Genomic DNA, 27,197 nt, shown 5'->3' with positions numbered 1-27,197 from the left:
CCTTGACTGCGGCCTTCATCCTTTTCGTAATGGGTTAACTTCTAGTCCTAGGGTTAACAATCATAAAAAACACAGATTCAGCATGATAACAAACAACAGAAGCACAAAACTAATACAGTAAAATAAATACAGACATTTCATCACTTACATAATCATTACAGCTACAGTGAAAAGAGTGAATAAAAATTACAAAGCAATCACAAGAAAGTAGCGAGGCAGCATGGCTTATGACAAACCCGGTACTATTGGAGATAAAAAAAAAAAACAGATAACGAAACTGGTGGCGGTATGACAGTCACTTTTCAAAGATATTCTTGGAAGTAGCATTGAACTGTTTTGAAACAGAACGTCGGCGAAACATGTCTAGGATACCGTCAACTTTATCCTTTAACTCGTATTTTTCTTACTACCATGGAGAGATACAAGAAAGATGACCTATCCGGTGTTTATACTACATGAATGAGATTTATTAGGACACTGCCAGAGGGTTAGAGGTAGGTCTAAGGTTGGGATTAGGTCATTGCATTTAAACCAACTTATTTAATTAATTCATGTTGTTCATAGTATTCTTTAAAAAACATTAAATTGATTAAGATTCTTTCATAAGTTACTAATAGTCAGCATTTATTTCAATTAGTTTGGTAGCTACTTAAGAATGTATTGTACCCTAACCAGTGGCGTAACTAGACAGAGTCGCGCCCCCCCCGCAGCGTACTGAAATGCGCCCCTCCTGTCGGCTCCTAACACCCCCCCCCCCTTCCTCCCTACTGAACCTACACGCATCGTTATAATTATAGCCTACTTCCCCTGGTCTACCTTTATTCTCATGATGTTCACTCTACTTACGGTAAATTGTAATAGAAAACAAACCTTTACTTTTTAAGAGTGGCTTTAAATTTGTGTAAATAGTTGATAGTCCCGTGCTGTGGCAATGTTTATTTTTATACATTTTGTAAAAAGATCAAAAAGGAAAAGAAAACTTTAAAATGAATTATTCATCATAATTATTTATTAATGAAACTATCTCAAACATTAAAATAAAAATAGAAAAAATTGTAGACATGTTAATTATTTCCATTTATTTAAACCCTCTCCTCTTCTTAAAACTGAAATATTTTTCAGCTAACATCTTCAAGTTGATCCTACGAGCCCGTTCATGTTCTATGCTCAAGACTCACCAAAGCGCTCAGCCTGGTATTGGTCATAGTGTTTTCTCAAATAATTCTTTATGAGCTTGAGTTTAGAAAATGACCTGAAAAATTTATATAAGATTAAAAAACTATGTTGTTAACATATATGCCATTTTCAGGTTATAATACAAGTATATAATTAAAGGGTATAATAACTCTTCTTAACACAAAAATTAATTTTAGTTAGTACGGGTTTTTATGATATTTTTGGTGATTACGAACCTTTCCGCTGACGCTGACGTAACTGGGAGAGTCAAGAACATCATCATCGCTGTGCAGACATCAGGAAGGCTGCTTGACAAAGTCACGTTTTCTATCATTAAATATGAGGCTAAATCCTTTAACTTTTTTCAATCCTCTTGTTTTTATTTCATCCGAAACAATGTTTCTGTCTGAAACACACTATTTGTGTCTCCAACCCGTGTGAAACATCTTCCTCATACTTCTCACAAAAACTTCCTGGCTGAAAAAATTAGTTCATCATCACTTTTCTCTGTGAGGTACTTTGGAGTTAAAAAGATGAACTGATCGTTAATCCTGACCATGCTCTCAAAACGTCTGGAGAATTTGAGCAATAACTATATCCAAGCTCCTGTAAAATACTTTTACTTTGAATTCTTGCAATGGATTAGAAAATTCAACATCGTTGGTCAGTTCGTCAAAAAAGTTTTTTTACTTTTTTACATCGTTTAGTCGGCAGAGAAGAACTCAATATTCCATCCCCTGGCTAGCGTTTCAGCTTCTTTAACAACACCTTCAAACTCATTTCTTGCTCTCTTTAGTTCAGTCCATAACACTTTCCAAGAAGGGCTGTAGCTTCGTCAATTGATACATCCTCTTTTTTGTAGTGTTTTAGATGTAATATTAATTCTCTCTAAAACCTTACTTTGGAAAGTAAGCATCAATACAAATTGAAAACACTTCATTTGTTTTTTTTGAGTCCAGTTGCCTCTAAAACCTCTTTATTCTTTTTAGAAGTCAGAATAATATTCGTCAAACAGCTTAAGACAGAAACAAAGTTACACTTTATGGCCAGTAAACAATCGTACCTAGATGACCAACGGGTCGGACACAATCTTTTGAGTGTCTTGCTAAGTATAGACCCCCCTTTGCTCCATAGATTTCTCTCTCAAAGCTTGCCATCTTGGCAGGCTTTCGCCGAAAAACACGTAAATTTGATTGACCAAATCGTAAAATAAAATCATTTCTGTTTATGTCAGTAACTGAGTCATTGAGTACCAAATTTAAATTATGCGAGGCACAATGCACGTACTCTGCATTTGGCGACTTTTGCTTTATTCTAGATTGGATTTCCAGAATAGTTTCCACTCATTACGGCTGCCCCGTCCATAACCCTGGCCTCTACACTTTTCAATTTAATGTTGTTTTTCTTCTTCCAAAAAATTACAAACCTCGTTAGTAATTTTTGTTTCCGAATTTTGGCCTGTAAGAGCTATGAACCCTAAGAAATGATTCTTTAATTTCAAGTTTTTCGTAGTTTTTGGACTGCCACATGTCGTATTACTATCGATAGTTGATCAGTTTTTTGAGACGTTCTTGAGTGGTGTCTAATACCAGAGAGAAGAAAGGAGCTGCTTGGATTTCACTTACAACTTCATCCAGAACATGCTGTGACGCAAACATGATCATTTCATTTGGATTTTGGGAGACAAATACTTAACTTTGCTTTGATCGTTTTCTAAGTGACTTTTTAGAAGAGGATCGTATCGTGACAACAAATCTATAATATTCAAAAAGTTTCCAGAAGTAGTGTCCACTGTTTCAATATTTTCATTCCGATGCCCTCTGAACGCTAAGTTACAAGTAGCCATAGTTATTACTACATCTAAAAGTCTTTTGAGAATCTCACAATACTCAGGTTCATACTTTTGAATAAGTGATTTTGCATCTTGGCTATTTTTTACGGTACTATATGCTAAACATGAATTTAAGTGTATACGAGATGTTTCATGTTCTTTAATTTTTTTGCTTAAACCTTGCCAATCATTTATTAGACCTTTTACACCAAGCATCTTTAAAATTAGGGTCAGTTCTGTCAGCGAACAACCAACAAGGTTCACAAGTATACGCCATTTAATAAAGGTGAATAACAAAGCCAAAACCGTTCTAGTTTTTGGCCCCGTTTTGGCAAATTTTGTAATAAAAATCACTGCTAAAAAGATCTATTGTTTGTCGAGTCTTTAGGAAAAGGCCCTGTGGGCCTACATGGTTCAGAATTCAAAAATGAAAGTTTTATCTTCTTCTTTTTAAGAGGGATACTCCGTCATTAGTGTAGAGCCCAATGTCAGTTTTAAAAACACCACGTTGTTGACTGATTTTTCATTAGTATCAATATGCAAAACACAGTTTTTATCAATGTCTACGGTACAGCTACAGCTATCATTATTTATCTTAACGTCTAGACTCACGTCTGGTTCGTTATTTGTGAATTCAGGTGGGGACTGAGTAGATGTTCCATTTTCTGTCTCGATGGTAGGTAGGTCAGAACTTATTTCACTTACACTCACAAATTAAACCGGAAGTTATTTGTTTTCCTTACACTGTCATTGTTTTTACTAAGAGATATGTCAGATTTAAAAAATAGATCAATTTTTTTGGTGTTTTTTTTGCTTTTTTTCTTCCTCCTCCTTCTTCCGCTTTCGGTATTCTGCACCACTAGGTTTTTTAGACAATTTTTGTTTAATTATTGATTTAGTTTTCTAGTACCATCGTCCCATAATATAAGTTTCCTGTAAGAGGTGTAGTTTGCAAACACTTTTCACCGCCACCACAGTTGTAGGCTACTGAATAAATCACAACTTTCGAAAATGCAGTAAACGTAACGAGTAATGAATATAATGACTGAGTGACAAGGAACCACAGTATACTGTGAAGGAACTACCTAACAATAATTGTACTTGGTAAGTGTGGAGGGAGGGAGGGGAGTATTCAAGTCGCAACATGAAACAAGGCAGTACACGCACGCACACCCCCACGCTCACACACGGTCCTAAAGCGCCTTAAAATACACTTCCGTGGCGCGGTTCAGCAAATAGTTTGCCTGCTTAGTTTTGAAGGCGTTTAAAACTAAAACAAGAAATGATAATAGGCCTACGATATTCCTCGCTAGCTCATTTATACAAAAAAAATTATAGGGAATTACAATGAAAATAGTGATATCAACCTTAAGAAATTTGGTAAAATCGGTATAATTTTTTTTATTTTTTTCATTCCTTCGTGTGGCGCCCCTTGACACGCCGCGCCCCCCCGCATTGCGGGGGTTGCGGGGTATGTATTACGCCACTGACCCTAACCTAGGCTAGTGATAGGAATAAAGGAACTCAATGAACTGTTTGGACACCAGAATTGTTTTATCGGTTAGAACCCTGAAGGTTCCATAATGCAGCTTAAAGTGCTACAAGGCACATTTAATTAATTAGAAATGTATTTTCATATTAATTATCATAAGTCAAGTAACATTTAATGACAATCTTTATAAAAATAAGCTTCCCAACAATAAATATATATTATGAGGCACTTTATTTTAAAATGCTAAAAAACTGAAGAGATTTTCTTAATTTTAATTTGTACTTGTTTACTATATTAGTAAGGAAACACATGACCCAATTTCAAATTAGTTAAATATTTTAACAGTTTGTGTTCTAGCAACTATGCAAAATTATAATTTCATGATGAAATGTGTAAGAGATACCTTATAAACTGCCAACAAAACATACCATACACCAAGACCAGGAAATTACTTTGCTAAATAACATGCAGACCATCATCCATAAAATCACTTTTTCCTGTAGTTAATACTGAAATGATTCATGTAATTTTAAAGCATTTGGATAGTCGCAAATGCAAAAAATATATATACAAGTGGTGTACACCAATATATTACATTATACAATGTATTGGAGGGCAGTGTCATAAAAATAGCCAAGTTAGCCTATTCTGTGATGCCATAATAGGTGGTCCTGATCAACCAAATATTTCAACAGTTTAAAATCAAATTGAAACTTTAGTGTGAATGTCATTTTGTACCTAGGATTACAACAGCTCATCTATCTTATAACACAGGCCTAAGTTATTTACTTCTAAGAGGCAGATATGCTCAAGGGTTTTTATTAAGCATCTGCAGTAATATGTTTCTCAATTGCATGTAAATTCTGTTCTTTAACAAATTGTTTGTAGGCTATTATCATATCCAGAGTTACCGTAATTATGAGAGTTGATCAGAATCATTAAAATTGCAATGTGCTAAGGGTTGCTTCTCATATGATGTCACCAACTTCTCAGTGTTTGCATGAAACATCATGATGCTGCCTGTATGTAACACAGTTGCAGCAGATTTATCTGGATGCTGGGACAGGAGCGACACTGAAGGAGGTTGCTGTAAGCTCGATAAGGTCTGTAAAATAAGCAATGATCTGTGTTTCACAGGCATTAAGGTGGTAACTGCAGTTTCTGTGAAGAGTGGTTTTCATACTTGGAAAGTGGCACAAGTTTAAAGATAACCAGTCACTGAAACTGACTTCTCTATCGAGTATTATATCGAGATAGTACACACGTCTTGCACGATCACTTCATGCAGGATTTGGCTGTCTCATAGGACACAGTAGGAAGTTTGAGTCTTGTGCCTGGCCTGGTTAGGGGAATCACCCTAAGGGTTTTCTGATGTAGCTATATTTTTCTAGGTAAAACAAGATGAGCATCAGACGTGGGGTCAGGTAGTCCATCCACCTCTATCATATGTGTGTTGTATTGGATGAACGAAATGTGTTCAGTACTATGAGTATCACAATTCCTAACAATCCTTTCCTCTCCTATAATCCGTATTTCCATTTATGTCACTTGCAATGTAAGAAAAAGTTGCCCGTAAACTCAATTTATGAATAAAATATATAACTCACTCAAGAAATGAAGGCCAAGTAATGAGCATTGCATTTGCACATTTATATATAGGCTCACCCTTTTCATAACACAAGACAAAACACTTCAATAATACTTATCTGAATAAAAACTTTCAAGGATACATAAAAGATTCTTCTTTAAATAGAATAATCAATGTCACAACACCGAAATTTCAAGCAATATTATTTAAAAACTTTTAAATATTGAAATTTAAAACATAAAAACCTCAAATAATTAAGCCTACTGTTTTTCTTGTACTACTGTACACATACTAATCGCTGAACTTGTGTTTTCTATACTATGAAATGTCATACTTCTGGTATATAATAGAAATACTGGTGTTAATGGATTACGTAAACAGTATTCGTTATTTCCTTGTAACTTTAACTTATTATAAGGGAGCATACAAATTATTGTTATTATGCAATAAATATTGTCAGTAGGCTATCGGCAGTAAGGCATCAGTTTGGTATTTTAAATTACTCTTATTTTTTTATACAATTGAGATATTGTCTGACATCATTCGATTTTTCTATCAATTACCTTGCATTAAACAAGGTCTTATCTACCAAATATAGGGCGTTCACTTTTACTCAAATTTAAAATGATATATACATGAGAAAGCTAAGCAAACAGGTTGTTATTTTTACACTATATGTCCTAAGGTGCCTGTCAATGTTTACAGACAGGAACACGCTTAATTATTAAGCGCTGGATTATTTTGGCTTGACAGAATCAAGGTAGAAATATTGCATCATATCCTGGGTATTCACCAGCTCCAACACATTTTTCTGCTTTAGAAGAGAGAGGGCTTTAAGGGTGGTGTGGGGCATTGAACAGTGAAACAACTATAGGTTCACGCTTTTCAGAATGTGTGGCATCCTCACACTTACAGGCTTACTAATTTAATGTACAGTAATTTTAACTCATAGAATAATAAGCAAAGGAACGCTGCTGCTTCTATTAGATTTAGGACTATCACTTATGTACCTAATGTGATACATTATTATGGACCAAAACTCTTTAATTCTTTAATAATATCGTTAAAATTAATCAACTCCCTCAGTAGTTTTAGAATCATAGTTAAGACATACTAGGTCTTATGGGCTTTCTAAGTCTGCAAGAATCCTTTAAAAAATTATAAGCAGTGCAAATTAATTATTCTATAAATTTAAACTTAGTTATTGACATTTCCATTAATTGTGTGATACTATTTAAAGTGTTTATATTGTGAATTTTAAACTTAGTTTAGGATTTTACTGAATATTTTACAAGTATTGTTGACATGCACAGAAAACTTGTCTGTTCCATTGTGTACTATATGAATCACACGACTTCTTGTAAATATTAATACTGTTTAAACCTTAATTAGTAAGACACAGTTTGTGATCCCCTGCATTGTATATTAAATTGCTTGTCATGCCTTAAAAAAAAAGTAATTAGTTTGATCAATCCTTTTATGTGGCAGAGAGTATTAGAATTCTCTCCTCCTACACAACATGTGAAAATAACATTTTATGAATCCTTGAAGGAAATGGACAGTTTTCGTTCATATTTTAAACTTTTTCTGTGGATTTTTGTGCCTTTTTATTAACATTATGGTTTATAATATTGTAGGATTTAAATGTTTAATTTAATCACTCAATTAAAATTAGGCTATTTGTTTTTCAACACTTGTTAAAACATATAATTTAAGATTTTAAAAATGCCATACTATCTTCTCATTCAAAAATATGATAGCATTAGTTTAAACACTTTAATTAGTATTGAATTTATCAATCATGTCCAGACTCATGAAGAGGCATTTTACCCAGAATTAATGAACAACTAATTACTTTTTAGACTCTGTCAAAGAAATTTCTGAAAGCTTTTCTTTAAAATATTCAACTTGTTATGTTTTTAGGAAACAGTCTTATACCACTGGATGATGTTTTTCATTGGCAAGAGGTCAAACCTGAATGGGTATTTGGAGAAGTTAACAATTTGTCAAATTCCAAGATCATGGATTTCTTTAGCCTATCAAATAATATTGTCAAAAGAACTATTAATTATATCACAGTGCCTCTAGTGTTCATTTTAAGGGGGTGTTTAGGGCATGGTTCTTTCACTGACTCTCTAAAAATCTCCAAGGTCATTACCATGTACAACATTTTTGAAACCATAATACGTAAAAAAATAGCTGTCTTCTTATTTCGAACATTTGAATCTCATGTCAGATTCACAATTTGGTTTTCGAGTATGAATATCCACAACTGATGCTGCCTTGTAAATTGGTGATTATACCCTTAAAGCTTTTGACAATAGGGAATTAGTTGCTTTGTTTCCCTGAACCCCTATTAAACCCTGATAATAATAGGATGAACCCTGAACATCCTATTAAACTTGTCAATAAATAATGTGCAGTCAGCAAAACCTTTGGAAATCAGGATTGATTCTAAGTAGACCTGGTCAGAACATGTTGACAACCTATCTAAGAAACTCTCTAGGAAATTGTTCTGTTGTGGATGTTGAGGGATATAATCTCATTTGATTGTTTGAGAACACGCTACTTCGGGCAGTTGCAGTCACACATCTCATAAGGATTAATTCTGTGTGGACACTTGTGCAATTAATAGAATTTTGATTCAGAAGAAGATTTTAAGAACAATGTGTAGAGCAGCACTTCAGGATCACTGCAAACCATTGTTTAAGCACAATAAAATATTAACCACCATCAGTTTTTACACATACCATATATTAATGTTTGCTAAAACTAACTTGCACTTATTTTCCACCAGGCTTGACATCCACCCACATCTCAGCAGAACAGGATAAAACTTCCCTCGACAAACTCTCCCACAAGATAGACTGGCAAAGATAGGATCATCATCACATCAGGTAAACTCAGTCAAAATTTCAATAAACATCATGAAACCACCAGAAGCACTTCAGTAGCAGTTTTTAAAAAGAAATTAATCAATTGACTACAAACTGATCCATTTTATATATTAAAATAATTTTTATTTTGTGAGGTGGGTATTGTTTTTACTTTGGATAAACTATATACATATATTATGAGTACACATAAAATTCTGTAAAATTATATGTAAGAATTTACATTTCCCATTTCATTTTGTGATGATAAATGGATATAAACACCTTTGACTTTGACTACTTATGCTGTTTTTGTATACAGATTATTTTTTAATGAATGTAATTTCATAAATATTATTCAAAACCAGTCCTCAAAATTGGTGGTGCAACAAATATTGTGTGAATGAACACTAGATACATACAGTTCGAGGACTTTGGCTGTGCGCGTGACCTTGAGTGTGTGGTGATAGGCGGGAGGGGTGGCGGGGTAGCATTATGCGCTGCGTCCCGAAAACATTTCCTGTGACACATAGGTAAAACCCTCCTTTCAGGAATCCTATTAGCCTAAATAACTCATCACACTCGCTAAAATCAGCCTGTTTTGTGACAGTGCTGATTGTGGTGGAATTAAAAAATAAGAGAATACCAAATTATAGCAATAATAGGACTTATCCTTGTTTTCAGTTGTTATAGTGTTGTTTAATTTGTTTTTGAAAATAACGTATTTGTCAATACTAATATGCAAATCGAAATCGTGAGCTTAAAGTCGTTAAAGAGATTGTCGCGCCTTCATCTCAGCGGCTAGCACGTAAACGCAACCCGCCACACAGATAGCGTTTATTTGTTGAAAGGGTAGTATTTAGGGCCCTACGAGCACAGCTAAATTCCACCAACTGTACATTAGACTGGTCATACTGGTGGTTTTAAGACTATATATATACACATCATGTATATATAATATCATGCCTAGTTGTGGTTTCACATACATTATTACTTCATTTGTGTGCACAGTAAATGTACAAATCAACTACAAAGCCATATGTGGCAAGGATATAACTGTTTGGTAATTATTTTTTAATTATAGATATAAATTGTATAAAATATCCATTTTTTAAGTCAATATGTAAGATATACTGAATTAATATTCTAACTAGAATTTAACATATAATATTTATTCATGTATTGTCATCACAATTAATTAGAAAACAATTAAATATTGAGCAAATAGTAGACAATTTTTCTAAAATAATTTGCTTTCGAAATATTTTATAAGCAATCATAGCATGGGTGTTATATATAAAATTATAGGAAGGAGTAGTCTCTTGTTTAGTATAAAACAATTACCTAGACATAAAACTTATTAATAGGGCACTCTTCAGTTCTCTTAACTGATGAATTCATCAAACATCATATGCGAGCTGAGAGCCATGGTTGTATGTTTTTCCTCTTCGATGTTGTATGGCACTAGAACTTGTATTCTTGTGTAAATGAGTTCACTGACCAATTTAGATAAAATTATGTAGAATATCGCACATTCACCATGTCAGGGAATCTGTGTGGTCTAATGTATTGAAATCTGTAGGAGTTGTTTACTCTATGAACATAAATATCTTGATTTGTTCTGTAGGTTGAACATCCATGAGTTTAGCTTCCAAAATCATCATGTATAAGGTATGTTCAAAAATTAATGGAAATTTTCATTTTTTGAAAAAAAAATATATTTGTCTAAACTGCTGTTGTTACCTTCAAAATAGTCTCCATTAGACATTATACATTTGTTTCAGCGTTTCTTTCATTCATCGAAACACTTCCCAAACTCCATCTTTGGAATACCCTTTAGTTCTTTCAGTGATGCACTTTTAATGTCATCTATGCTTGGAAAACAATGACCCTTTAAGGTTCTCTTTATTTTTGGAAATAAAAAAAGTCACACGGAGCCATGTCTGGAGAATATAGAGGCTGGGGTATCGTTACAGTACTGGTTTTGGCCAAAAATTTATGAACAATCAATGTGATCAGGTGCATTGTCATAGTGTAAAAGTCATGAATTGTTTTGCCAATTTAAGGATTGTTTCACGCAAACAAACAGCGTTGAACTTTCAGGTAGTACTCCCTATTGACCGGTTGACCTTGTGGCAATAATTCAAGCACTATGGCATTAAAATAAAATCAAAGAACACAGTGAGCAGCATAACCTTCATGTTCGACGGGACTTGTTGGAACATTTTGGTCTTGACGATCCAGAATACCTCCACTGGGATGATTGAGCCTTAGTTTTGACGTCATATCCATAAAAATGTTTTTTTCACCTGTTATAACACGTTTTAGTAATTCTGCATCGTCATTGACTTCATTTAGTGACTCTTGAGCAACTTCCATATGCCAGTTTTTTAAAAATTCAACAATTTTGGAAAAAATGTAAAAAATGCTAACATCAAAAGTGACTTCTCTGATTATAATACAACGATTATTCATAACCATTTCTTCCATTTTTTTTCACGGTTGTTGTTGTGCTGGAACAACCGGAGTTCATCATGTTCAATGTCTTCACAACCATCTTAGATGTAGGTTTATACCACTCATAAACCCTTGTTTTACTCATAGTAGACTCACCATAGGGCTTTGTTAGCATTTCCCATACTTTTTTACGCTTTATTTAATTTTTCACATAAAGTTTTATACAAATTCTTTAATATATTTTCATAAAATTATTATCATAAAACACCTTGAACTTTAGCAGTTGCCACTAAAAAATTAAACAATGAATACAGCTGGAAAGTTTATTATATTTCTGGAATATAAGTATCAAGATAGTATTTTGACAATTGGACTCTTGAAACCAGTGTAACTAAAAAATCCTGTTACTTTTTGAACAGACCTTCTATACAAATAGGTACCTTATTTTCCAAAATAAAATAAAGGTCACCCTGTCAGCTTGTTTGCTTGCAGTTTTTAACTCTCACTAAAAGATGTTAATAATGTGTTGCGATTGGTCTAGAGCTTAAATATTCTTTGCATAGGGTTTGTCTCTTACTAATGTATACTCATATATGAAGATAGCAATAACTTATTTTTACCAAAGAGAGATTGACAGTTAATTTATGTAATGTATGCCACAAGAGTTATATTGTTTTGTTACAGGGGGAAGTGTACAAATGTGCCTGTAAATGTTTCTGACAACAAGAAAGCCTCTGCTAAAGAAGTCAGCTATAGAGAAGTGTTCATTCAAGTATAAAGAAACCTGTAAACCCTGCATCAGTGAATTTAACGTCTATTAGGTAATTTTGCTATTATTTAATTGTATTTCATAATTTTTCAATTGCTTGTTTAAAGACCGATTCAATATTGTATCATAAAATAGAAATAGAGCACAGTACTTTCACTCAAACATTCAGAGTGTTTCAAAAGTAAATAATTACCTTAATATTTTGTTAAATTCTTGTTCTTATACAAATACAGTTAAATAAATTAATATAGGACCTAAAGAGAAAATACTTTCATCTTCAGCAACTCTTTACCTTCTCTTATTGTGAGAATTCATTAAAAAATCATAAAATAGATATAAAAAAGTAAACATAGTTAAGCTACATGTATAGTTTTAAAAGTGTTATAAAATATGGATGATGATTTAAGAATAATAAAATTAGGATGATCCTAGCTTGAAAATAATGGTGGCCAGATAAATGTTTTGTATGCAGAGAAACCACGAGATGATAAATAGATTTAAAAGTACATAATAATAATAAATAAGTTTATATAGATTTGATAATAATATATAATATTAGTTGACTGAAATCTGCAGAGTACAGCATAGCATACATCAGTAATAGACAGAAAGGATATCAGAAAATATCACCTGTGAAGTTGCTAGAATTGATAGAATCGCAGAAGTCACATTCATATGCAATACGATTCTAAGTTTGAAAATTTTGCCAGAGTAATGTTGCTGTCAAAATTGGTGAAATGGGGTCTTCTGCTTTAGATCATGTGAATCTGGTGTTTGTTGGGACTCAGAATTCAATTTTAGCCAAGAGACCTGAGCACTGCATGTGGTAACTGGTTATTTTTAAAAAGAAAGAGCACATCACACTGCAGGGCAAGAAATGGAAGATTCAGTTCTCAAAATAGAATATCGACTGAAAAGACGAAATTAAGTGTCACTCATGATATAAAACCGAGCATCTTTTTAGTCTGGTTGCAAATGTTGTCGATATGCATTGAAATAATCAAAATGAACACATACATCTTTTATGCATAGGGCTCTTTGAATTCAAATGCAAGAGATGTAATAGGTAATTATATTAATGTCTTGATTCTATGGAAAATGATAGCAGGGGATTTACTGGGGTTCACAGACATCTTGTTACTAAACAACATTTCTCTATTGTGGAAAGTCTCGGATGAACTCTATCAGAGTCACCAAATGAGGAAATCTTCAGGTCATTGACAAATTACAAAGTGTAGACATTAACCACTTCCATTAGGCGTATAGCCTATCATTAATAAAGACAGTGAAGAGGCAAATATCTAATAAGGAGCCCTGCTGAATGCCAGCAGATGTTAAGAATTTAGTAAAGGTTAACAGTAAAAGAGCTATCACATTAACTAAATATTCACAATAATAGGAAGGTGGCTAAGCCTTACACTTTGACATAAATATGGAGAGATAAACTTTATTGCATACCCTTGCCATGTCAAAATAAATTTATTGTGATTACTAGTTTGTTCATATGAAAGTCAGTCTGAAATATATAAGCAGGCAGGAGATATTCTTGGAAAAGCGTGAAATTAAGAGGTTACTGGCCTTATGTGTTGAAGTAATGTAATGTAATGTATATGTAATGTTATTTATTGTACATATATTAATTATCAATTTGTATATTGATACTAATTGTAATAGTATTTTAATTATACAGGAAATAAACTCTCTTTCATTTCTTTCTTTCATTTCATTTCATTTCAATGGAGTAATTCTGGAATTTTCTTTGAAATATACCTTTTTATAGAGATTCATTGAAAATATTTGTAAAGGTTCCACAAGATGGACATGGCAGTTATGAAATACAGAAGAAGAGATATAATAAAAGGCCAGCTCCTTCTTTTGGTATCCAGACATTAGAGTTTGAGTCGAACTTCTTCCCTAGTAACTCTGATGTTACTGAAGCAATTAAAAAGGGATCAAAGAACTGCTAGAAGTTATCAAAGAAGTGCTGGCTTGCATGTATTCCCCTCTCACAAAAGATAAGAAAAAACAGAGCTGCAGTACCTAAGTGGGAAAAAAAGTTTGTATCTTCAAGTGGAATCTGTGGTTTCGTTTATGTCAGAGTTGTTTCTCATGAAAAATAGTGGTTTTTATTTTAATATTTCAATTCAATACTTTGTAATATCCACCATTTTAATATGACAATAGATTTTTTTGATTGTACATGTAGCTTTGTAAGTTATAATTCTTTTTAGAAACATATTGTACTATATATAATAATAATATTTTATAGTATGATAAAACAATTGTCATGAACGCTTCTTTTTTACAAGGTTCAGTTTAACACCCACTTCCAGCATAAGTGTGGTGATATCCATTAGACAAATTGATCTGTCTAAGCAACAAAGCCAAATTCCCACGAGCTGTGTTTGTAAGTATTAATTTTGGATATAAAAATAGTTATTAAGAACTACTTGTGAGTATTAAAATTAATATACTGTACAGTAAATCATGATAGTAATCCAGTTCTCACCTTTTTGTTTTTGATGATTGAAGCCAGTAGTGCAGTTGCACATGCTTAACCCTTCAGATGAAGCGGATTTTATTTTATTAATTAATATTTCAACTTAAAGTTAATTAATTTGGAGCTGTTTTAATTATCAGCTATGATTAATTATTAGTGTATCCCCCTATACTTCAGTATAACGTATAGATATATAAAACAAATTTAGGCCAGATTTAATTAAACAATTCTGAGATTCCCATTAAAAAAAATTTGTAACTTTGTATGTACTTCAATTCTATGTACTTCAAATTTTACACAAGAAGTCTGAGGAAAAGATTGAATAGGAGCATAGTTCAAAGCGCATATCAAATTAAAGGTCTAGATTAGTAGAATGCAATGGCACACACTCCATCTAGATAGGTTTACAATAGCAAAAATGGCATCTGATCGAGTTTTCAAATTGTTTACAATAAGATAATGGCATTGTTTTAGGTAATGTAATTCCTTCTTTCCATATTTCATTTTTGTTTCTTTTAATCCACACTTTATCTCCTCAAAACTTTTATCTTTTGAGTGATGGTCATGATAATATTTCTGTTTTGTTTGAGAGCTCCTTTTTTGCCCTTATATGACGTTTAAAGGTATCAATGAATATTTTCAATTTTCTGTTGAAGAAGAGTTCACCAAGTGTTATGCCAGTTGAATATTGTGGTGTAGTTTTATATGACAATAGCATAGTTTGTAGCCTTATTAAGTGATCACTTCTATTAGTCATTAAATATTTATTTTGAAACGTTGTAGTTCTCATACTTATAATATTGTTTTTTTAACAAGTCTCGGAAATCTCTAGATGAAAAATAATTTCTGTTGTCAGTTACTTATTCCTTACTAGTCTGTATCAGTAGTATACTTTGGCCGTTGCTGGGACAACGCACCCGAGAACCGGTTCTGGGACAAACCGTGTGAGACCGAATCTGGGACAGAATTTTTAGAGAGCGACTAAGAGTGTGAGTACGGGTAGTCAGAACCGCGCCGCGGCGAATCACCACGCATGTCATCGCTGTCCCCGCCACCGCCACCACGCGTTTTTATTTACCACAATTGTGAGTATGTATGTGTTTGTGATTTACTGATCAGATCTAAATAGACGATGTTGTTTGCATGGTTGTTCTGGAGCAGTTGGTTGTTTTGGTCTACAAGTGTGATTGTGATCTGTTGAATCTTTCGTAAACCGCTCCGAAGAGGTATGTAGTGTTTTTCTTGAGGTGATTGAGATATTTTTGTAGCCGTGTGGGTACATTAGGGGAAAAGGAGTAGAGGATTGCTGTCTCCAAATGTTTGTGAGAGTGAACATCATGATTGACAAGACTGTTGTTGACAATATTGCAGTGTATCTCGATGACATCAACGGCTCTGAGATTCGGTGGATTCGATGCAATTACATTTTCATTTGAGTTGAAGTAAGACGATTCTTTTTGTAAGTTTGTTGCATCAGATTTTTCAAAACCTAAGAGATCACTAACGGTTTTATCCAAGTAGAATTTAATTGGGAGAATTAATTGATATTTTGTCACCGTCTTTAAAGATCTTGAAATCGTCAGAATTTATACTAAGATTCAACGATTGTATGTAAATCTCTGAAACTCTTTTCAAGTTTTTCAATGGTCCAGTAACCGCATTGAAGTATCAGTGGTTTCGGAATGAAATGTATTCCCAAGTCCCAAAAATAGACTTTTGCATGTTGCAACAAGTTGTATATGTTGTTCTCGGAGTAAAATCCAACAAGAGCCATATAATACTCTACGTTTGGATCCAAGTGGATGGGGTGTTCTAGATGGAGAGTCAGTACAGACTCAGTTCCAGTTAGTTTGAGTAATGGCATGGTTGCAGTTTTTTATATACTTATAATTCTATACAAGTTTTAGATGAAGTTGCTACCATCATGGAAGTCTTCAAAACCTCTTTCCATATATTTTTTATTTCGTTGTTGAATTTTTTCTGCATGATGTATATCTTGCCTTCTAATTCACTCAAATTGAACTTTGACAACCACATCATATGGCTCCACTGCTTTGCTCACTTGACCAATTCTCTGGTGGTTTTTCAGTAGGAAGCTGCCCCATATCTTTTCACCATTTACGGTACTAGTGGGGACAATCTCGATCGCATTTATTATTTTTTCCGATTTACCAAATGCGATTCCAATAATTTCTTGACTTCGAATAAATCTTGTGAGACTTTTGATACATCACTTGCAAGCTCAATAATTATTCTCGTTAGGAGAAGGGTCTGAATTGGGTTGAGTTGGTATTGATCCTATTTCAATTTCGTCTCCAAATCTGTTGAAAATAAAACCACGGTTTTCCATGCATTTTTATTGTTTTCTTATACTACGAAGAATATGTTCCCAGTCCTCACCAGCTGAATCTCGTCGTAGAACCTCCAGGCACAGATGTCCACAGATAGGAGGATCGTCAAACCCCTGAATACGCTCTGAGTTATAAACCAACCCTTTTGGCCCCAAATACCTGACTACTTCTATTGGAGGATTGACATCACCATATGAATCAAAATAGAATTTCTTTTCACCACGTTTCACATAACACGTCCAGTGAGTACCACCAGATGAAAGGTCACCAAGATTTTACTATACCACGTTCGATATTTGTAGGTTTGTCTGGAAGTAACTGTCGCATGAAAACACCTCTAAAACTTCATTAATGTTTAATATACCTGCTAATTTTTCTATTTTCACCAAGAGACAGCGGGAAGATCTCTTTTTTTATTCACAGACAACAATGCATCAAGCTTCCGACCAATACGACGTTTCAACCCTCTACCGTAGGGTCTTTTTCAATAATGGTGTCCAAATCCTCATCGACTAAACTCTTTAAACCAAGGTATAAATTTTTCTCTCAGTAAAGGAGCCAACTTTCTTCTTATTAATGGAGAGATGAAGCGTTTACCTCCAGGAACTGACGAATCCACAATTTCCATAATTTCCTTCAAAAACCCTCCTTGTTTATTAGGATACGAGTTGGTTGTAACTTAGAAGCAATTGTAACCTTTTTTGTTCTTAACAGCTCTAGAAACGGCTTTGTGTTGCTCTCCAGAAAGAAGTATACGATCACTTCCGTGAGACAGCTGTTCATTAGATAATCTGATTACTGTAGGTTTCCGTCTTTTGTACGCTGTACGAAGCTTACGTTTTTGAGCTTCGGATAGCCGAACTGTATAATTATGCTGACTTTCCATTCTATTACGCTTTCTTATATACAAAACACTGACATGAAAAACAATAATTGCGCCTACTAATGAAAAAAAAAACATTTTTATTTTACTTTTTTGTTTTTTGTTGTTTTTTTTATTTGTTTTTTACAGGAATTTGATTATGTTTCGAGTAATGTCATATGAGAAATGTGCCTCAGATACAACAACAACATATGCTGTGGTGCCCGCTACTCCCCTGTGGAGATGCAATAGCTTTTACAAAAATCTAATTCAATCTGAATGTCACTTCGAGATCTGTCTGTTGTTGGTTGATGTAGATGTGTGTCAATTACAACCAAAGGTGAGTTATCAATAAATTCTTTCAGGTTTACTAACACGTTATTGTCTCCGAAGTTTATTTTTCGGAACCCTAGGTACTGATCGTACATGATCCTGTATATACCATTAGTAATATCAAAATTCTGCAATTCCTGAGGGTACCTTTCTCCATTAATTTTCACAGACACATTTTTGATGTTGCAGCTGTCAAATCTACTGGGATCTTTTGCCTGGTGTGTTTGTTCTGTTTGTCTGAACGTGCGATTATAACAAATCTAGGATTGTACACATTTCTGTAAACACTTGTAATATCGAAGCTGAATGATGAACCGAACACCCTCTTTTGTCGATGCATTGCCATTGAAAGAAGTTGTAGACTAAAGCATCCTTGTCACTCAGATGTTTCAAACCATCAATTAACTGAATTTTGGAAGTGCTGGTATAATCGACTATGGGGACTCGTAACACAAACGACTCTATCACAATTTTCCCATCGCCAGGATCCGTTGCTGTGGACCCTGCCCCTTTCCAGTGAAACAACGCATCATTATCTTCATTCCTAGTAAATGTGATTTCAAAAACCTCCCTTGTACATCGGGTAACGTAGGTGGTCAAAGAACCCTAATCCTAAATGCCCAAGTGTGCCGAGTGCTTCAAACTTCCCACCTCCTGTAAACGATGATGAGAAACCACTACTTGAGAGTGTTTGTTTTTCAGTGTTACTGTAACTAACAATCCCCTTTATAGTGCTGGTTATGCCGGGGAGTTCTACTGTGTCGATCAATGTATTGTGTTTCCTCAGCTCTATTCTTGAAAACAAGAAGGCCGCGAAGTTGTCTACCAGTTTGACGGTAGAGTTAGTTTTGATAATCAGATCCATCAGATTTTTGCACATACTTTCCCTTGAATGTGGTACATTATGCGTGAATCATAAAATGCGTCTCCATGATCCAGTTTGAATGTTGTATTGTTGTTGGGTGCATTGAAGTTGAGCTCTGAAACTGGCATTGCAGTTCTATACTCACTTCTTGCTATACCGCTCGAAAATTCAATATACAGTTTCTCCATCACTGGTTTTACACTGATCACTGTTCTATTATATCCTCTCTTATATATAGGGTAAAAAATATTTGCTTTCATTGCTTTATATATCTGATGGGTAGATACATCCTGAAGTTCCTAACCCCATACCGAGTTTACGTTTCAACCACATTCCTCCTGTTGTTGCTAGACCGACCATACGCTCATTCAAGTCAGCATCATCTGAGGTAAACCCTCTCCCAAGCTTTCTTTTGTAATATTTTGTCCGCCCTCCCACCTGTCTTCTGTGTTTTTATGATCCCTATACCATATATCATGCTTCTTACAAGCTTCATCGAGGGGATTAATTCCCCTTATCTCCCCTAACAAGTCTCTTGTCAAGCTGGGTGCCGGGCCCACAGTAGTTGTACGTATCAAGATTCCAGTTCTTGGGCGCATGTAACTCGAATGGTAACTTGTTAATGATGTCGTTCAAAAGCCCTTTACCTTCTATAACATGTTCAGGCAAAAAGACAGACAAAACATCTGACTAGGTACTTCAACCTTTAGGTGTAGCAATTAGGTCTTCCATTTCATCGTGAAGGAAATCAACTACAGACAGTTTTTTCATTATGAAAGTTGTTGTTTCCAGCTTCTTCCTGAGCTTGAATGTAGTGTAACCTGTCAATGAGGTCTTTGAAGTTCTTTATGTACTTATATTCGACCGGACTTTCATTGTAAAACCTTTAACCCTGAACCAATTGTTGCCACTTTTCCATTCACCAACTCATCCCAAATAGGTTTTATCATATGTTTCCACTTTAGTCCTTGACTTGATTTGGGACGATTACTTTTGGGATTGTTTCTTTGGAAAAAGCGAGTTTGTCCTCACCAATATGTCCTTGTAAGAGTTCCAGTCTTCATCGGTGTACAGATCCTTCTCTACTATATTGTTTTTCGTCAACAATCTCCAAAGACCCTCAGTCCCTTTGTATTTCTTTTGAGAGTGACTAATATAATGTCATCATAATCAAATGTAATCGGTTCGGAACCGATCATCGGCTGCTCTAGATTTTCATCGTACCAAATACCAAACTGTTTGTCGTTGGATTTTGGAAGGTATCGGGCTCCTAGAGAACCAAGTGTTAACTACTTTAGAATCCATCAACTGTTTCATCGATTGCTCTTGAGGTTGTACTTCTGCCTCATCATCGTAATCTACATCCTCAAACGTTCGACGATCTGATGCTTGAGGTTGAAATCTTACCAACTGTTTCATACGGTTTTGACTACGTATATTTTGTGTTTCCAATTCTCTATGTTGTTGTTCCCTAATGGCTCTGGTGATTGGTTCGTACTTTTTCTCATTTTCACGAACATCTTCTAACTCTTTAAAATGAGTCTGAGCAAACTCACTTTGTAATTTCCGGTTTAACCTCATCCAACTTTCGAGCTTTAGAAACAGTGAGCGGTCGATCATGTGTTATTGATATGTTACGATTGGTAGACGTCTCATTAGCATTTGATGATATAGTATTTTTGTTGAGAAGTTTTTTAATTCATCCTGTTCAGCACGTTTGAACTTTGCAGCCAAGACAGTCTGAATTTTTTCAAGTCGCCTTGCTTCTTTTGCATCTAGTTTATTCGCCATGTTGTATACTTATAGTAATAGATACAGCGTTATTCTTCAAATCTTTCAAGTCACGTTTACACTAGAACGTCAAATTACGTTTATGAACGTCAAATTACGTTTATACTTAAACGTCAAATTACGTTTATGAACGTTAAATTACGTTTATACTTAAACGTCAAATTACGTTTATGAACGTCAAATTACGTTTATACTTAAACGTCAAATTACGTTTATGAACGTTAAATAACGTTTATGAACGTTAAATTACGTTTATACTTAAACGTCAAATTACGTTTATGAACGTTAAATAACGTTTATGAACGTTAAATTACGTTTATACTTTAAACGTCAAATAACGTTTATGAACGTTAAATTACGTTTATACTTAAACGTCAAATTACGTTTTGAACGTTAAATAACGTTTATACTTAAACGTTAAATTACGTTTATGAACGTCATATTACGTTTATGAACGTTAAATTACGTTTATACTTAAACCGTTAAATTACGTTTATATACTTAAACGTCAAATTACGTTTATGAACGTTAAATAACGTTTATGAACGTTTTAAATTACGTTTATACTTAAACGTTAAATTACGTTTATACTTGAACGTCAAATTACGTTTATACTTAAACATCAAATTACGTTTATACTGGTACGTTGTACAGCGAAGTTATTATTCAACACTTAGTTCCTTTTTTTAAATTGCACATGTATTTCCTTTTTTGTGGTTTAGCTGTTGTATATTAATAGATATGAACCCATGAGGTGTTTTCCAGCACTCAAAACAGAGAGCCTCAAAATTGGTTGAAAGTCATGTCAGAACCTACAAAGTCCTGGAACACTCTCTTTGTATAGTACTTGTTCATTGTAAAAACAGACACAACAGATTAACATTGTTTCGTATGACCTGCATATCAACTCGACCATAGCTCTGACTCAGGTAGACACAAGAAATCCCTTTATGACGTCCTCTAATGAAATAGTCTTTGATTTTAGTTTGCTCTTCTAGGAGGCAGTCATCAAACACCACAAAGTGAGTTTGGTTTGCAGTCATCGATAGAAATGAGATCTTCACAGGACGAATAGAAAAAACGCTATTTGTCTTCTAAGGTTTTTTTCTAATCTACTGTATTGTTCACGCAGATCTACATATGCAGGTTGTTCTATTGAACGACTGAACACGTATAGATTCTTGAACGGAAACTCCATCTTTGTTGTAAATGAAATTCAATAACAAGTTCGTTTTACCACTCCCAGACGGTCCTACAATAAGACAACCGTAACGGTCTAGGTAAAAAATTGGTCTTCGAATTTATCTTTACAATACACTTGAATTTCCATAGTATGTTCTCTTACATACATTTACAATTTAAACAGTTTTCGCATATTCTATAATGACCCCATGCTAGGGTTCGGATATTGTCTTCGAGTACGAAACGCTTGTCGTCCTTTGATGAAAGTACCCACTTTATGGTGTTCTTACGCTGTAGAGATTGTGTGCTTGACTCCGAATTGTATTCATCGTTTTGTAGTGCTCGATTGTTACTAAACAAACAGTCTTTATAGTTGCTAAAGGTAATTTCATTTTCAAACTACAGCTTTTTTCACGCCCTTAGACCTCTCTTATGAAATGGTTGTCTTCTATATTGCTCGCATACATCTTGGATCGTAGTCCTACAAACTCTCGCATGATTCGACCATTAAGTTCATCTTTCATTTTACCCAGAACTTTTTTGTTTACGTGGGGGAAGCCCATATTGGTTGGGGTTTGGGGTAGTCACTTGTATCAAAATAATCCAATTAAATGTTTCATGTCTTCGTAGAAGTTTTTAGTTTTGATGTCATATATCAGGGAATCGGTATCGGTGTACACCATTTTTATATTAGACCCATACTTCTCTTTCATTTACATTGTAGTGGAAAATCATACATTAGTGTCTTTGATATGTCTAGAATACTCATACCTACGTAAATAGGTTTATTATAACAAAAGTTTTTTCTTACTAAAATGTACAGCAACTAGGTTTTCTGTGAAGATGGTTCGACTCTTAAAGTTCGGTTTGCTAACCCATCTTTCCACTAATTTGGACTTAGTACCCAAACGAATGTCCACACGATTTCTCATATTTTCCATAGTTTTTCCAAAAACTGAGTTGTTCATAAGTTTGAAAAAAGTCTTTCTCAAAATCATTTTTCGCCTTTGTACGCTCCATGGTATTCAGATTAATGTACGGCTGCAACCAATTGCTTTGACTGAAACTAAGAAACTCTATGAACATGTTTTAGTTTCATACCCAGACTCAAATAAAGCTTTAAATTTTTGTAGTGTACGACATACTTTTCTTTGCTGTAGAGAGTTGTCAGAAGCTTTGCCATTTTCGATCCTGGTGGGACTCTACGTTCTGGAGCGAGAGGTAGATCAGAGTGTACGTCGTGTAGTTCTTCAGGATATTCCAAATCAACTTCTAATATGTAGCCTGTGGGTGAATCGTCACTAACTTTCATTACATCGATGTCTGTACTGCTCCACTGAAAGTTTGCATATGGTAGTTTTACAGACATTGCCCACCCATACAGGTTGTTTGCATCCAAGTACATGAGGTAATTGTTTGGTTTCGATTTGTCGTAGTCTTTCATGTAGGGATTGTTTGCCTTCGCATATCGATGAGAACACTGTGAAAATACCACCACGAATACCCTTTTCAACCATGAGTACCATATCGATGTCAGTCAATAGAGACAGTTCGACTTTTGGTAATTTTCAGCATTGCGTTCCAAGCCAACCCCAGGTGCTGTGAAATACCATGCAGGATCTAATTTTGTATGTATTGAGACAATACATCCCTGAAGTTTTCCATAACATCTGCAAGCAGTAAGACCATCGGTTTCGTTATATAGCATTGTATATTCTTTCATGTTCTGAATGTTAAAGGTGGTCCATACATCGCACGCATGTTTGTAATCTTCATTTGTTATGTGTTGTTTATTCAGTCTATTGTAAAATTCTTCTTGACTAGGTAGTGATGTTTCACTATATTTTTCTATACTGTCCATGTAGTCGTAAGGGTACACTCCTTTTCGTAGCAATAAATTGAGGTCCTTACCATTGTAATATGTTGAGATGTGTTTGAATTGAGATCTAGTCAGATTCTTTGCCAACCTATCGAGACTTTGTGACATGAACTTGAATGAATCGATGAATCGTAGTTCAATTCCACCTTCCACACTGACCGTAAAGGAAATGTACCGCTCCTCGTTGTTGGGGTATCAATGATATGCGATTTTGGAACTTACCAAACTCTTTAATGAATAGGTGAGTGTCGTAACCTGCTAAATTATGAATGAAAACAGGAATGAACCTAGGTTTTTTGAAATTGATGTTACACTTGTTGTGAACTGCTCCTCTAAACAAACCCGTCAAATGGTTATGGTCTCTAACACGATCATCACCAAGATAATTTCCACAGATATGGACATGTAGTAGTAGATTCAAACATTTCCTGTTGCTCTTTTGTCAATCAATTGCATGGGGACTATTGCTTCACTCTTGTAAAGTTCATTAATCCTTATCGACTCCTCAATCAATGATTTTACAAATACATGTGCAGCATCGTCTCCAAAGTATTTAATCGGTGGTTTGGAAAAGCCGTTCTCTGACACCCCATACATACAGAATGAAATGGCATTATGTTTCTGATATTTAATAGTGAACGATTGATGATTACCATTACAATCCACTTTACACGGTTGACATGTTGAAATAGGTGCTAGACAGCATTCAAAGTCTGCGTAATACACAAAGGGCACTCTCATTGAGCAATTGAAATCTTTAAATCTAATTTACAGTTCCTGGCTCTGGTAGTTCCAATTTCACAGCATCGTGTGTGTTACAGTCTTCTCTATGCTTGATGAGTAAATTCCTCTCTCGTAAAGTGTTGCAAACACCTATTGCATATCCACATCTTTATGTCCATTTCGTGAGATCTGTGAACTAACCAAACGGGACATATCTTTGATCCAACAGTAGTGAGTGTTGTTGTTTTTCTCTGATAAACAGTAGATTAACATGTTTTTCCATCTCGTTATCAGTTATTCTCAGCGGGGAATATATCGAACTTGTCATCATAAGCATAGACATTAACAGAAATTCCACTACGTCTTTCAAAACTTTGCTATATCATCAAGTTTCATGGGGCATTCGCAAGTTGCTAGTGCATGAAGCAGCTCTCGTTTGAAAGGTTCGTAATTGCTGATTCTTTCTGGATGAACCTTAACCGGGTGTAAAGCTGCCAGAATAGACCACATAAAACATTTCTGATCTTCGTTTTTTACATTAATAACAGCCTTTTTGGATTGAATCTGTTTTGGTAGAACCACATAGCTGGATCCGTGAAAAGGAAACGTATCGGTTGACTCTGATCTCCAAGTCTTTCACACTTTTTAGTGACCATTGAGAACCGTTTGCCTCAAACTCCTCCATCTCAACCAACATCTTAAGTTTTGCTGAGTTATAATAGTCAGACAGAGACGTTGTCGAGTAAAGAATTTCATTTTTCGTTTTAAAGTTCATGACTTGAGTCACCTCCACATCGTTTATTATTTTCTTGAATTCAGCATGATAAACCATGTTTACCTTAAGATTTTTTTCTGTTACAGCTTCCTGAAGTTTTTCAACAACGAGTGGTTTGCATATCTCAAGAAACATTTTTGGATCTTTGATCCCACGTTTGTTCATAATCACATACGTTTTTCAATCTTCCCGTGAATGCCGACTGGACTTCTGATATTTCATCAAGTATTGTCTGTGACTCCTCTGGAGTACGTACCGGAACCAGATGAGGTGTTGAAGGCGATTCTGTTTCAGACAGAAGCTGTCTCTCTTTCCATGGTAGGGCTAATCGAATTCTCACTATTAATTGTACTAGTCGGTGTCTCACTAATAATCTTTTTCACACCTGTAGGAATCTTTTGTGGTCTAGTCGGTTTTCGGATCATCGCTTCAAGAGCTATATCGTTTGTATTGACCTTCGGTACTTGTTTGATTTCCCTTGGTCGTTTTGGGTATTTCTTTACCAACATGTTGATGTCTGGAGTGGGTGCCGGCAGTCTTGGTGTCAGTCTCGTAATGGGTAATATTTCACTCCTGTATCGAGGACCTTCATGAAGTGCTGACAAACGGATATGGCGTTTCGATTGTTTGTGACGGTTCCAGTTGGATGACTCTATTGGTGTTTTCACAAAATCCAACACATTTTTACTTTTAGGAGCTGGTTTGATTTCCATCTTTTTCAGACGTTCGTTATATGTCATACCATGCTGGTTGCTGGCACATTTCTTAGATTTTTGGTGCCGAGCCATGTTGGAAACCGTTATTTCCTTACTACATTTTGGACATGGTTTCTTCTGGGTTTTATTTGAGCACGTACATCGGTCGGACTAAGCACGTTGTATGTTGGACTCTCTGGGATATGTAGTGGTGAATGGTATACAGGACTGTATGGTATATGCAGTGAATAGTCTGACGTATCCGGAACTTCAAATGGTGGTGGACCAAGTATTGATATAATTTTCGATGAATCGGGGTGTATCCTTTTTACTGGTGGTTCAAACTTTGGAGCGTCGGCTGTAGATGGACCAATTATAGCTCTAATTTTGGAATAGAAATCTGGAGTGTCTAACATAGACAAATCAAAATCAGCAATCGCGTCTTGTTCTTCAGGTCTGAGATTTGAATAGGACTCTGGCAACATAGACATATCAAAATCAGCAATCGCGTCTTGTTCTTCAGGTCTGAGATTTGAATAGGACTCTGGCAACATAGACATATCAAAATCAGCAGTCACGTTCTGGAATTGATTGTCACTCACAGCATCAGCGTAGTTTTCCATACATAGACATATCAAAATCCGGAGTTTGTCTGTCTAACTTGGACATGCATTTCTTTGTTTTTTTTATGGCGGGACATGGAGGAGTTCCTGACTTCAGCACCACACCTTGAACATACTTGTTTCATCGAAGGAGGTTTTTCATTGAATCCGTTGGAAGAAGCATAAGCTGGTGGATTTGACGCTGACATACACTTCTTTGTTTTTTGGTGGCGGGATAGGTTAGATGCAGTAACCTCAGCTCCACAATTCGGACATTTTCTTCATTGATGATCTTCGAAGACCATCCGTAGCATTGAGAAATGCTGTTTGCTTGCTAGCAGGAGAAGACGCCATTATTATAGTGCTGGCTAATCTCTTACTGTATGGTCGATTGACGATGGAAAAGGATGAGGTATGGATGCACTTCTTTGTTTCTTGGTGGCGGGATAGGTT

At 34.9% G+C, this 27,197-nt stretch overlaps 1 long non-coding RNA gene across 1 annotated transcript in view; it reads left to right on the top strand.

Annotated features, from left to right (window-relative positions):
• The first annotated feature begins 309 nt into the window (after positions 1 to 309).
• The window catches only part of LOC124369292, a 47,323-nt gene continuing 20,435 nt past the window's right edge, over positions 310 to 27,197 (top strand). The window contains exons 1-4 of the long non-coding RNA XR_006923065.1: positions 310 to 494; positions 8,885 to 8,984; positions 12,102 to 12,238; positions 14,496 to 14,593. This is a non-coding gene — a long non-coding RNA (uncharacterized LOC124369292). The remainder of the gene's footprint in view (positions 495 to 8,884; positions 8,985 to 12,101; positions 12,239 to 14,495; positions 14,594 to 27,197) is intronic.

This window comes from Homalodisca vitripennis, chromosome X (assembly GCF_021130785.1).
Source record: "Homalodisca vitripennis isolate AUS2020 chromosome X, UT_GWSS_2.1, whole genome shotgun sequence".
Classification (NCBI taxonomy): Eukaryota; Metazoa; Arthropoda; class Insecta; order Hemiptera; family Cicadellidae; genus Homalodisca; species Homalodisca vitripennis.
The sequence above is the reverse complement of the archived record's forward strand: the minus strand, read 5'-3'. Positions and strand labels throughout refer to the sequence as shown.